The sequence below is a fragment of the Populus alba genome, chromosome 5, assembly GCF_005239225.2.
Source record: "Populus alba chromosome 5, ASM523922v2, whole genome shotgun sequence".
Taxonomy (NCBI): Eukaryota; Viridiplantae; Streptophyta; class Magnoliopsida; order Malpighiales; family Salicaceae; genus Populus; species Populus alba.
In genome coordinates, this window is record NC_133288.1 from 13473651 (window position 1) to 13488981 (window position 15331).

Sequence of the window (15331 nt, forward strand, 5' to 3'; positions counted from 1 at the left end):
TTCATTTATGTTTCTTTCTTTCATTATGTTTAGCTAAGTTAATTATGTCAAGGTAAAAAGGGTACACTAATGGTGTAAGAATAAGTATAATATAAACTTAACATGGACCTTAACGTTGGATACTAACATGTTTTATATTTGTTATCTTGTTCACTTTTAATACTCTGGTTGTTAAATGGTTAATCTAGATTTATGTTGTATAACACTTGGTACAACAAATACTTGGTACTTTCATAGCCCATACTGTATGGTATAACCGACACCTGAGCTATGAAAGAAACTTGATTTGTTGTTAACATAAGTTATAATCATGAATGTCTGCCAACATTTACAAGTATTAGCTTTATTCGAATAAGATAACTAATGTAATCATGTTAACAATTTATAATCTAATTGGAACCTCCTTTATGTGTGGTTTCCAATTGAGTAATAAGAGTTTATACTTATACTTGTTTGAAGTACATTAGTGGATCCTCTAACCTTGGTATTTTTTTTTTCATTATTTAATCCTTACATTAATCTTTCATCCCAAAGTTCTCATTAATTTCTTCTTCTTCTTCTTTTACTACTACTATTACTACTACTATATTATTACTATTATTATTATTATTATTATTATTTACATTCTGTTTATATTATATAATATATCTCTTTGATCTTTTCATAAACTCAGTATATAGGCTAGAAACCTATGACCCGATCTTTTAGATCATTCTCAAGTGTAACAACGCCACGTACTGAGTATTATTATTATTATTATTATTATTATTATTAGTTATTATTATTGTTGTTGTTGTCTTGTTATTTATAATTTATACAATTAACCTCTCTGTGGTTCGACCCCGATCTTGCCGGGTTATTTATTACTTCGACACTCCTACACTTGGGAGAAGACATCAAGCTTTTGGTCGTGTCAAGTTTTTGGCGCCGTTGCCGGGAAGGTAAATTCTTGTATAAATTATAATATTTAATTTATTTTCTCTTTTCACTTTTCATTTTATCTACCTTTTGTTTTCTTTGTTTTGTTTTGTTTCTTTTTCTTCTATTTTCTTTTCTTCCTTTTATTCTCTTTTTACATGTGCATGCGAGTTTGGTCACGTACATTAAGTGGTAGACTTTATAGGGTATCATCATCATTTTCAAAAAATATGGCTGAAGAAGATAATCAATCGCTCCATAATGAGAATAATCGTATGAGAACACTTAGAGACCACATGAATCCCACAAGAACAAGTGCACCCTCATGCATCGTTTTCCCTCCTGATGCATCTCATTTTAATTTTAAGCCAGGCATTATTCAACTTTTACCTTCTTTTCATGGTTTAGACCTAGAAAATCCATACTTGCATTTAAAGGAATTTGAGAAGGTCTGTAATACCTATAATGACTCAAATTGTAGCATGAATATCATTAGATTAAAGCTTTTTCCTTTTTCATTAAAAGATAAAGCTAAAACATGGCTACAAAATTTGAGACCAGGATCTATTCGTGCTTGGGATGAAATGCAACAACAATTTTTAAAGAAGTTTTTTCCGTCTCACAGAACAATCTCTCTCAAAAGACAAATCATCACTTTCACTCAAAAGTCAGGAGAAACATTTTACCAATGTTGGGATAGGTATCGAGATTTGCTTAATACTTGCCCACATCATGGTTTTGAAACATGGAGATTGGTTTCACATTTTTTATGAAGGTTTAACACCTAGAGATAGGCAAATGATTGAATTGATGTGCAATGGAACTTTCGAAGATAAAGACCCTAATGAAGCAATGGAGTACCTAGACTTGCTAGCTGAAAATGCTCAAAATTGGGACACCACAGGTACTTATGAGGCACCAAGTAAAACTCAACCTCATACATCTAGTGGAGGTATGCACAACCTTAGGGAAGATCATGACCTCCAAGCCAAGTTTGCATCTTTAGCTAGAAAAGTCGAAGCACTTGAATTGAAAAAGAGTGGTCAATTAAAATTTGTTCAAGACATTGTGTGTCAAATCTGTGAAACCAAGGAACACTCAACAAATGATTGTCCAACTTTGCCTTCTTTTAGGGAATGCCTCCATGAACAAGCCCATGCTTTAAATAGTTTCCAAAGACCCAACCATAACCCATGCTCACAAACGTATAACCCTGGTTGGAGAAATCACCTAAATTTTAGTTGGAAGAGTGGTAGCAACAATGCACAAACTTCACAGCCACCATTTCAAGCACACCATAATTTTCAAAATTCTCATGGATATGCACCTCCTTATGCTCCACCTCCTAGAAGAAATCTTGAGGAAACATTGCATGTATTCATTGAAAAGCAGGAGACAATCAACACTCAACTTGCTCAAAGCATGACAGATTTTAAAGATGCTCTTGCAAAATTAACATCTGCTCTCAGTTTCCAAGAGAAAGGTAAGTTTCCATCTCAACCACAGCAAAATCCAAAAGGGCAATACAATGCAAATGCGAGTAGTTCTGGAAGCCAACACATGGATCAAGTCAAATCAGTCATCACTCTTCGTAGTGGTAAGGTTATTGAAAAACCCATTCTTGAACCTTGTGAGAAAGATGATGAGTCTATCTTTGAGGGTAAGGAAGGGGTTGAACCTGAACATTACAAAGAGAAGGCTGATTCCCCGCCAGCACTTTCATTTCCTCATGCCATAACCAAACAAAGAAAAGTCAATCACAACTCTGAAATCTTTGAAACTTTCAAACAGGTAAGGATCAATATACCTTTGTTGGATGCTATTAAACAGGTTCCTTCCTATGCTAAATTTTTGAAAGATCTATGCATTGTGAAGAGAAAACTGAATGTGAAAAAGAAAGCCTTTTTAGCCGAACAAGTAAGTGTCATTCTTCAAAACAATAATGTTTTGAAATATAAAGACCCTGGTTGTCCTACAATTTCTTGCTTTATTGGAGAGCATAAAATTGAAAGAGTCTTACTTGATCTTGGAGCTAGTGTGAATTTACTTCCATATTCAGTTTTTCAAAGTCTCAATCTAGGTGAGTTAAAACCAACTTCTGTAACTCTTTTACTTGCTGATAGATCGGTAAAAGTTCCTAGAGGAATAGTTGAAGATGTGTTAGTACAAGTCGATAAATTCATTTATCCTGTGGATTTTATTGTCTTGGACATGCAACCTGTTGAAGCATGTAATTTATTTCCTATTATTTTAGGACGTCCGTTTCTTGCAACTTCTAATGCATTGATTAATTGTAGGAATGGACTCATGAAGTTATCTTTTGGAAACATGACATTGGAGGTGAATATTTTCAACATTTGCAAGCAACCTGGAGATGATAATGATTTACAAGAAGTAGATCTTATTGAAGAATTAGTTCATGATCAACTTGAATCTACTTTGAGTAAAATTGAGTTGGATGAATCTGATGATTTGCAAATGATTTATTCTCAGGAAGAAATCACGGATGAAAAGGGCACTAAAAATGTTGATGCCAATCTTTTGTCAAGAGTGACAGCAGATTTGACATCTGACATCCCACCAATCGATGATTACTCTCCTGACGAATCCTTACTTTCTCTTAGTTCAATGCCTTGGTTTGCTAAAAATATCAATTTTCTTCCTTTAGGAGATTTGCCAGCTCACTGGAGTACTAAAGACAAAGGAAAGTTTTTGAACGAAGTGAAGAACTTTTATTGGGATGACCCTAACTTACTCAAATATTGTCCTAACCAAAAATTTCAAAGATGCATTCCTGACAATGAGGTAAGTAGCGTCATTAAACTTTGTCATTCTGAAGCATGTGGGAGTCATTTCTCATTAAGAAAGACGACTGCAAAAATCTTACAAAATGGATTTTATTGGCCCACCATGTTCAAGGACACATATGCATTCTACAAAACTTGTGAAAATTGTCAAAAAGTTGATACTGGTCAAAAAGCTTTGCTTTATAATTCTCGACTCCATTTATTTCCTGAAAAACTAAGATCAAGATGGAGCGGTCCATTTATTTTGAAACATGTGTATCCTTATGGGGCCCTTGATATTGAGAATCCAAAGAATGACAATGTTTTGAAGGTAAATGAACATCATTTAAAAGCTTACTTTGATGAGTTTCCTAGTGAAAATGAATCCATTGGTTTGAATGATCTTATTGATAAAGGTTGATTATTTTGTTTTTCTCACATTTTTTTTTGTTTGTTCCTTTTTGGTGTGACTTTTGTTTTGCTAGTCTCTCTCTCACCCTGGTCAAATGGCGGATAATGGTACTCCGTGACTTAAGTCTTTCACACCTGTTTCCCAAAATAACTATTCTGTATATATTTGTACAATTCTTAGCTTTTTCTCTCTTCTTTGAATCTCTTCTCTAATTCTCTTTTGAAAATGGACACCACTCTTGAAAAATTGATAAGGTATTTTCTCGCTCTGCCTCCAAATGCGATTACAAAAATTTACCATGCTAGGTGTGCAAGATTGAGGTTGTTAATGAATCATGGAATTCCTGAAGATATTCGCTGGCCAATTGAAGCAAAGGTCCGCTTATCAGGTGAGTCCTCTAATTCTTTCATTTCACACATGCCTGGAACAGGTACAAGCACTTTTGCAAAGAAATGTCGTGCAAAACGACTGAAAGTCTGTCACAGATGTGCCAGATGGACTTGTAATGCGATGTGTCGTTCTTTAGGAATGGTATCTGTAAACCGTGAAGATAAAATACAATTCATTAAGGATGGCCTGAGTAAGGGGTCTTTAGATAATCTTCTGTTGACCCTTGAGACGCATCCTAATAGAGATGTGCATCTTGCAATTCATGATTTATGGCCACAATTCCATAAAGAACATGATCGACTTAGTCTTGGGAATCTGACTAAAAAAAGACCCTGTTTGCCAGTTTTTAAGAAAACTGGATGGGAAGCCTATCCCCGACCTATAGAGGGCGTTTAAGCCATTCTTGGATGTAAAACCAAGGGAAGATGTGAGCCACAATCACAACTACCTGTACATACATGCTTTCTCAAAATAAATAAATAAAGAGAGAGAGTGTGAGACTACAGTTGGCCTACATATAGGTGGTATGATTGCATTTTCACTTTTTCATCTATAAATTCTTCTCTTCCTTCCCTTCATTTCTACTCATCCCATACAGTCATCAAATATAACAGTGTGTAGAAATGGCAGGTTCCTCAAGTCATCACATAAGAAATATTTGTGTTTTTGATGGATCCAGCCTTGGGAAAGAAAAAGAGTTTTTAGAATCAACAAATCATCTTGGTCGGGTACTAGCTGAGAGAAAGATTCATTTAGTGTATGGGGGAGGCAGCCTTGGGTTAATGGGAGGTGTGTCAATGGCTGCATTTTTAGGAGGCAGTCAAGTTTTGGGGGTTGTCCCCAAAGCTTTAGCAAATGGAGACATCATTGGAAAAACAATTGGAGAGGAACTACAGGTCCCAATAATGTCTGATCGACTGAATGCCATGTTTAGCCATGCTGATGCCTTCATTGCCTTACCAGGTGGTCTGCGCACATTGAAAGAGATCTTTCATATTTCATCTTGGGCCCAACTGCACATTCACCATAAACATATAGGTTTGTTAAATGTTAATGGTTTTTATGATAAGTTGTTGTCTTTCCTTGATCAAGCTGTGGAACAGGAATTTCTAACATCTTCGGCACGACAAATCATAATCTCTGCTGCTACTGCTGAACAATTGATTGACCAACTACAATCTTTCATCCCTGTCATTGATCCTTGCATGAGTCGCCTAGATTGGTCAGCTAAGGAAAGCCGTAAAAAGCTTAGATTAGATTTGAGCCTTCATCTGTGAAACCTTGTGTCTTTTGGTTTTATTAATAGCATATTATTTTGTTTTGTTACTTCTTATATTTGTTTAAGTGTGTTTCAGGTTTGTCATTGTTCGTTGTTTTAGGTGATGTCTTCTATACTCTATCTTTCTACCTTAGGACATTGAGGACAATGTCTCCTTTTTGGTTGGGGGGAGAGGGTAGTAGTTTAAAAAAAAACAACTAACCAACTAACTTTTTTTGTTTTTAAAAAACCATTTGGCAAAACTATTATTACTAGGATGGCAGAGTAAAGAGGAATTATTCTTGAGACGCATCTTAGTAAAAATTTTCTAATGGTTATTTGCAATATTCATAACAAGGCCTATTAGAATACTTCTTGAAATATTCAGGTTTACAAATTCTCTCATTGTTATCACTTGATTCTGCTCATATACTCATTTAACAAGTATTATTAAACCTTCATTTTCACACACACACTTTAACATATGATTGTGGGTTGCACATTGGATTATTACATTATTTATGTTCTTTTGTTGAAGGTAACAACTAAGGGAAAGGGATAATATATAATTTGCAAAAAAAAAAATTAATAATATTGATGATAATAAAAACGTAGATATGTTTGATTTCGTAGCCTCCCTAACCTAAGCAATTAAGCCCGAAGGGGTGTTTTAACACCTAATACCCTAAAGTCAACTGACTTGGGAGCTATTGTGATACGATCCAGCCAAGGTCAAATTCGGATTTTGACGTAAAATGCGTAACTATCCAGTTTTACGGAAATAGTCATAATTCTCAATCCCACCGTTAGATCGGGCTGAAATGTTACGTGGAGGCTCCTGACATGTTTTCGTACCTTGTGTTAAAATATCATGTCAATCGGAGTTCGGAAAGGCATCCAAACATGGGTCAACAGAGGCTGTACGGGTTTTGTTATTTACTTTCTTTTGACTTGTGGACTTCCTATTTGGCTAGGATTCTTTTTCCTAAAAGGATGCGGCAGCTTATTTTGGGAATCTCCTAATTCTACAAAGATCGTTAATGGGCTGCAACATAGTTTTCAAGTGTGGCAAGGATTCATAAATGTTTCAGATTCCTTTTCTTGTAAGGATTCCTTATTCATCCTAGCTACAAAAAGGAAAGAAGATTTCAGAACTAATTCTACCTTCAGATTTGATTCTCCTAGCTTATATAAGACTTCTAAAGGGCTACAAATCTGATCCTATCATATTTAGGATATTAAATTCGGATTTATTTATTTTAATGTTATTTTCTTCTTAGTTTAGGGTATATTTATATTATTTGGGTTTAATTGTAAGTGGGCTTCATATAAGTCCACATAAGGGGTCCATTAGGGTTTATTTTAGTTTGCAGTCACTATAAATAAGGGCATAACCAGACATGTAAGAAGACAATTCATATTAATAAAACTTCTTGTTTGCCGCACTTTGTGTGTGTGTGTTGGTGAGATAATCTCCCTTCCATGGTTCTCTAAAGAACTGAAAACGACTTATCGAAGAACAACTGTCTTCGTGGCGTCATCCTTATACTTCTCGTTCGCGAATCAATATTCGTTGGGTGGGGGTTTACGTTTCCAATAGTGCTGGTGCCTAGGTACAAGTTATCTTTGTGTCACACTTCTATCAAACCTGATTTACTTGGTTTTTCGGGAATTGGTGTCTTTGTGTGTGGGTTGCGTGACCACGTGATCACGAGGTTCGCATCATATTGGCCCAAAGCTTGTTACATGGGTTAAGGAGAAAAGCTTAAGGAAATCAAACATTGTACTATCTACGTATTAGTATCTGCAACCCGAGTTGTTAAGCTCGTAGGGGTGTCTCAACACCTTATGCCCTAAGACCAACTGGTCTGGGAGTCATTAGCCTAAAACTCGTTACATGGGTTAAAGATACATTGTGTTTTAAGTTGTATGTGTATATAAATAAAAAATAAAATAAAATAAAAAAGTAATAATAATAATAATCCCAACCCAAGGAAGTTCACCTTAAACATTTGAACATAATATTGTTTTCTTCCAACAAAAGCCCCATCATCTATGTTTTCATATATTGAGCACATAAAAAGAAGATTTATTAATATCTTGTTTAAGAAGTATGAAGCAGTAATATAAATTTAATGAGAGTTTGTTTATCTGGATAGATTAATGGAAAGATGAGATAATTTCCTAGAACATTCCTGAGGATTTTAGGCAAATTATGATGTTAACAATGACGTCTTGTTCAGACAAGAAGATAAGGATTGTCACCAAGTCAAGATGTGGCCACCCACTCATCAATTAATTAACAAATCAATAGTTCCAAATTTTGGCCTATAAAAAGAGGCACTTACCATGTATTGAGGCATCTTGGTTTCCAGATCAAGATCATGCTCTTGCTTTCTCTCTTTGTATTGCTTATGTTTTGCTTTCATTAATATCAAGTTTATGCACTTCATTTCCTTTCCTTTACTTACTTAACTTCTTTCTCATTTATGTTCTTATCTTGTTCATTTATGTTTCTTTCTTTCATTATGTTTAGCTAAGTTAATTATGTCAAGGTGAAAAGGGTACGCTAATGGTGTAAGAATAAGTATAATATAAACTTAACATGGACCTTAACGTTGGATACTAACATGTTTTATATTTGTTATCTTGTTCACTTTTAATACTTTGCTTGTTAAATGGTTAATCTAGATTTATGTTGTATAACACTTGGTACAACAAATACCTGGTACTTTCATAGCTCATACTGTATGGTATAACCGACACCTGAGCTATGAAAGGAACTTGATTTGTTGTTAACATAAGTTATAATCATGAATGTCTGCCAACATTTACAAGTATTAGCTTTACTCGAATAAGATAACTAATGTAATCATGTTAACAATTTATAATCTGATTGGAACCTCCTTTATGTGTGGTTTCCAATTGAGTAATAAGAGTTTATACTATACTTGTTTGAAGTACCATTAGTGGATCCTCTAACCTTGACATTTATTTTTATCGTTGTTTAATCCTTACACTAATCTTCCATCTCAAAGTTCTCATTAATTTCTTCATCTTCTTTTATTATTATTATTATTATTATTATTATTATTATTATTATTTACGTTCTGTTATATATATCTTTGATCTTTTCATAAACTCAGTATATAGGCTTGAAACTTGTGACCCGATCTTTTAGATCATTCTCAGGTATAATAACACCACGTACTGAGTATTATTATTATTATTGTTATTGTTATTGTTATTGTTATTGTTATTGTTATTGTTATTGTTATTCTTGTTGTTGTTGTTGTTGTCTTGTTATTTATAATTTATACAATTAACCTCTCTGTGGTTCGACCCCGGTCTTGCTGGGTTATTTATTACTTCGACACTCCTACACTTGGGAGAAGACATCAATCTTTTAGTCGTGTTAATAGGCAAAACAGAAAATGAAGGAGGAACAGGATCTTGATGCATGGAAAAGAAATATTGGTTTTCTAGAAACATCACATTTCTAGAAATCCGAATGCGACGCAGATTTGGGTCATAGCAAAGAAAACCTTTTTGGTGTACTGAATATCCTAGGAAAGCACATTGAACTAACTGAGCTGTGAGTTTTGTGTGTTCATGTATAGGAAGATGAACGTAACAGACATAACAAAAGGAAGGGATGTTGGAATAAGGTGGAGGATGACCAAACAACCTGATGAAAGGAGTGTCATGGTTCAATGTGGAGGAAGGCAATATGTTGATGAAGTGGACAGCAATGGAGAGAGCTTCACACCAAAAATGAAAAGGTGTAGACGACTCTAACAAGAGAGTACGAACAACATTAAGAAGATGATGATTCTTTCTTTCATCCACCCTATTTTGTTGAGGTGTTGAAGGGCAAGACTGTTAAGAAATGATACCATGATGCTGTAAAAAGTCTTGAAACAAATGAGACATGTACTCACCCCTATTGTTAGAATAAAGGATTTTGATTTGGGCTGAAATTGGGTCTAGCTATGTGCATGAAAAATCTTAAAAAACATGAAATACTTCATCTTTAGAATGAAGGAAATAAATCCATGTAAAACGGCTATAGTCGTCAATAAAAGTGACAAAGTATCTGTAATTAGCATGAGAAGTGACTGGTGCCATATCCCACATATCACTATGTATCAAATCAAAAGGTTGGACTATGTGTGGTGTGTGAATAGGAAAAGACAGAGTTTTACTTTTGCCAAGACTGCAAAAATTCAAATCAAACTGAATAGCACTAAGAGATGGTGAATCATTATTTCCAAGAAAACCAGATTTTAATAAATCATGAAGACCATTAGAGTTTGGATGTCCAGGGCGTTATGCCACGCTTGATAATCAACATGAACATAATTACAAGTGATAAAGGGCAAAGAAAAAGGAGACAATGAAAATTAAAGTGGGAAAAGACATCCCACTTTAAGCCCCATCACGATCATCTTCCCTGATCCTACACAATATAACCAGATTTGGAAAATTCCAGTTTACAATCATTTTCAACAAACTGACTAAGAGACACAAGATTAGTGGTAAGACTAGGTGATACAAAAAACATTAGTGAGAGAGGAAGAAACATCACTAGTGGTCATGATAGGTAAATAACTGCCATTAACAGTATGAATTTTAATATTTCTAAAATATTCGTTGACATTGATAAGAGAAGCAGCATTGTTTGTTATATGATTGGAAGTTGCGGAATCAAAATACATGTCGCACGTGTGCGGCGAAAACATCCACTCTTAAAATTTATCTTATCCTGTATCTATCTGGCAAATATAGGGAGACAAGGAATTCTTATCTTTTATTAGTGGAAAAATGGAATGGGAGTCACCACCTAGTATTTTAGTCACTAGGAAACCCTAACTGGTCTCAGAGATCAGGTACAGGGATTGATTGCTTAAAGAGAATGTATTAGCACCCTAAATACACTCTACCTAAGGTAAGCTACATTATTTTATTGTTTGATAAAATCTAAGGTCTTGTCATGTTTTCTAGTTGTCAGTTCGTCTATGGTTTAAGAAACGTCATCCTCGGTAAGGAGATCCTTATCTTATCGGGTAAAACCTAACTGTTCTAACGTCAACAAAAAAAATTTAATATCTGGAATATGTATTACGTATAAGGTCGTAACCCCAGATATTAAAAGAAAATAAAATATTTTTTTTTTAATTTTTAAAATATTGGTCTAGTTCTCGTGACTTTAATAAACTGGTTATTAAAGCAAAAATGCATGCTAACACAAATTTTTGAATCTTTGTTGTATGAAAATATGATATGATTTTTTTTTTTGAAAGACTAGACTGCATGCATGAAAAAAAAAACATTTTTTGTTTCAATGTTTTAATGAAAATTGGGTATTTTAATACCGGATTTGTATCTTTACAGTATAAAAATACAAACCAATATTATACCAAATTGATAAACAATATATGGGAAAATCACAAATTTTTTTGAAAAGATTTTTTGAATTTTTGCAAATTTGTTTCTAATGTTTTGATTTTTATTTTTATTTTTTTGGGCCAGGTCCAGCTTGTCCCATGTGGCTGGGCTGAACCCAGCAGGCCTGACCCAGTCACTAGCCCAAACCAGTGACCCAGCTGGACAAGAAATCACGCATGTAATCTCCTTTTTACTGTTCAAATGAATTATAATTCACTTGAACAGTATACAACAACAATTACTGTTCAAGTGAATTATATTTCACTTTAACAATAAGCAATAACAATGAAAACAAAATTGCATGCTATAATCAAAATGCAAAGTGAGAGAAGCTTACCTATTAACTAAGACCAACGGAAATGACAGTGCTAAAACTTTGGCTCATGGTCAGTAGTAACTGGTTCTGAGGAAGACGAAGACGATGGCATCACTGGTTTGGTCTCTTATATATATATTGCTTTCTTTTGTTGATGCTTTTTAGAGACAGTGAAAAATGATGATGATGATGATGATGATGAATATGTGGTGTGCTATTTCTTCTGTATTTTCTTGTTTTCGACTGCGTTCTTCTCCCCTATCCTCTTTCTTTTTTTCCTATGTTATGCTCTCGTCTTTCCACCTCTGTTCTGCTCTCCTTTCTCTATTGTCCCCTCACTGTCTCGTTGTCTTCCCTTTCTATTTTCTCTCTTTTTTTTCTTCAGTTCTCCTCTGTTCTCCCCTTCTCTCCCCAACTCATCTATGTTTTCCCCCCTTACATTCACCTCTCTCTCTGTCTTTTTTCTTTCCTTCCTTTGTTGTTCTTTTTGTGCTGTCTCCTTCTTTTCTTACTCTTTTTTTGTTCAATTCCTCCTCTAGCTTTTATAGCCAAAGGATGCAGGAGTTTCTTGGTAACGGCTGGTGTGCATCACAGTGGCGAGGGATGTCAGCCGCAAAATGTGCTCTAGATTGAAGTGGCTCCATTGCTAACGCCTGCATTGCTTTTACTGCAGAAACCGTTGCAGATGAAGAAGGTGATGAATAGTTGAAACGACGTCATTTTCTAATTAAAAATGAATATTTTTTATTTGGTCCTTGGATGTTTTTATAATTTTGTAATCAAGCCCCCGGATACATTTTAATTGGATCCCTTGATTTTAGCGTCTTTTCCGATTTGGTCCTTGGTTTCGGATTGTTTCAATCAAGTCCTTAATTGACTTCAATAATTATGAAATTAAGCCCCTAATTTGACTAAATCAACTCTTCAAAATTATAATTGAACACCAGAACTTTAATTTCTTCAAATAAAAGCCTAAATTGACTTAAAATCAATTTTTCTTACAATCCAACCCTCCATAAATTCAATTAAACCTTAGGTAAAATTTAATTTGGTCTATAAACATCTGATTTTGAATATATATTTTTTTCAAAATTGAATTTTCTTTGTTAACAGGGCTCTCATCAGTTAAAAATATATTGTCAAATTTTGACCTTTTGCATTTTCGAACCTCCTCAGCCAATTTTAGCCTTTTTTCGGCATTCCAACATCATTTTCTCGCTCTTACTTTTTAGATTTCTTCTGAATATTTTTTGATATATAGTTTTTTGTATTTTCTCATTTTTTTATTTTTTTTTGTGGGAACCCAAAAATGGGTAACAACATATGCCCCCTCTTTACAATTCTTACGAAGCAAAACATCATCAATGTCTTGTATAGTAAGCTTGTTAAGAAAAAGAAAAAGAAAATGATCTCATTATCTTGGGCGACCTGCCCCTTTTGAAGAAAATTGATCTACTTTCACGGGCAACTTATCCACACACACTCACTAGTCTATTTTCACGGGCAATTTATCCACACATGTTCATCCTAGTCTATTTTCAAAGGCGATTGGCCCACACACTTACATTGGTCTATTTTCATGGGTGACCTGCCCTCACACTCTCACATTGGTCTATTTTAACGGGTGAGCTACTCACACATTTTCAGCTTGGTCTATTTTCAGGGGCGACCAGCCTACAATCACACGGTCTATTTTCATGGATGACCTGCCCTCACACTCATATTGATCTGTTTTCACGGGCAACTTACCCACATATGTTCATCTTGGTCTATTTTCAAAGGCGACCGTCCCACAGATTCACACGGTCTATTTTCATGGACGACCTGCCCTCACACTCACATTGGTCTATTTTTATAGGCGATCAACCCATAAATGTTCATCCTGGTCTATTTACAGGGGCAACCAGCCAACATGTTCACACGATCTGTTTTCACAGGCGACCTGTGACACAACCAAAAGACTAATGTCTTCTCCCAAGTGCAGGAGTGTCGAAGTAATAAATAACCCGGCAAGACCGGGGTCGAACCACAGGGAGGTAAACTATATAAATTACAAAATAATATATATATATATATATATATATAAAATAAAGAGTTTATGAGAATTTTATGGGATATTGATGTAAGGATTAAACAATGATAAAACAATGTTCAAGGTTAAAGGATCTACTAATAGTATTAGAAATAAGTATAGTATGAATTTTTTTTATTAATCAATTGGAAACCACACACAAAGGAGGTTTCAATCGAATGATTTATCATACTTTTAATTAGTTCATTATAAATTTTTAACATAATCATATTAATTATCTTATTTTAGTAACACCATACTTTTAAATATTGTCAAGAATTCATGATGTTAACTTATGTTAATGACAAATTGACATGACCAAAAGCTTGATGTCTTCTCCCAAGTGCAGAAGTGTCGAAGTAATAAATAACCCGGCAAGATCGGGGTCGAACTACAGAGAGGTTAATTGTATAAATTATAAATAACAAGACAACAACAACAACAACAACAACAACAACAACAATAATAATAACAATAATAGTAATAATAATAATAATAATAATAATACTCAGTATGTGGCGTTGTTACACCTGAGAATGATCTAAAAGATCAAGTCACAGATTTCTAGCCTATATACTGAGTTTATGAATAGATAATAATAATAATAATGATGATGATGATGATGATGATAATAAAGAAGAGAAGGAAGAAATTAATGAGAATTTTGAGTTGGAAGATTAATGTAAGGATTAAACAATGATAAAAACAAACGCCAAGGTTAGAGGATCCACTAATGGTACTTCAAACAAGTATAGTATAAACTCTTATTACTCAATTGGAAACCACACATAAAGGAGGTTCCAATCAGATTATAAATTGTTAACATGATTACATTAGTTATCTTATTCGAATAAAGCTAATACTTGTAAATGTTGGCATACATTCATGATTATAACTTATGTTAACAACAAATCAAGTTCCTTTCATAGCTCAGGTGTCGGTTATACCATATAGTATGGGCTATGAAAGTACCAAGTATTTGTTGTACCAAGTGTTATACAACATAAATCTAGATTAACCATTTAACAAGCAAAGTATTAAAAGTGAACAAGATAACAAATATAAAACATGTTAGTATCCAACGTCAAGGTCCATGTTAAGTTTATATTATACTTATTCTTACACCATTAGTGTACCCTTTTCACCTTGACATAATTAACTTAGCTAAACATAATGAAAGAAAGAAACATAAATGAACAAGATAACAACATAAATGAGAAAGAAGTTAATTAAGTAAAGGAAAGGAAATGAAGTGCATAAACTTGATATTAATGAAAGCAAAACATAAGCAATACAAAGAGAGAAAGCAAGAGCATGATCTTGATCTGGAAACCAAGATGCCTCAATACATGGTAAGTGCCTCCTTTTATAGGCCAAAATTTGGAACTATTGATTTGTTGACTAATTGATGAGTGGGTGGCCACATCTTGACTTGGTGACAATCCTTATCTTCTTGTCTGAACAAGACGTCATTTATAACATCATAATTTGCCCAGAATCCTCAGGAATGTTCTAGGAAATTTTCTCAACTTTCCAACAAAAAAAAGATGAGGTCATTTGGACTTCTAGAACTCAAGATATGGGCTGAAAACTAAATAGTGTCTGGGTTGCAGGACAGCTTCGGACTTCTTTGTTGTTCCTTCAGTTTGGACTTCAAAACGGCCTTTTTAAATCTTGGGCTCCCATGAAAGTTGTAGGCCTTTGTCTTACCTTTCCATCCATATAAAATAGA

At 34.2% G+C, this 15331-nt stretch overlaps 1 pseudogene; it reads left to right on the forward strand.

Annotated features, from left to right (window-relative positions):
- LOC140955631 (uncharacterized) overlaps positions 1-11365 on the forward strand; it is a 51296-nt pseudogene extending 39931 nt beyond the window's left edge.
- The last annotated feature ends 3966 nt before the right edge of the window (positions 11366-15331 follow it).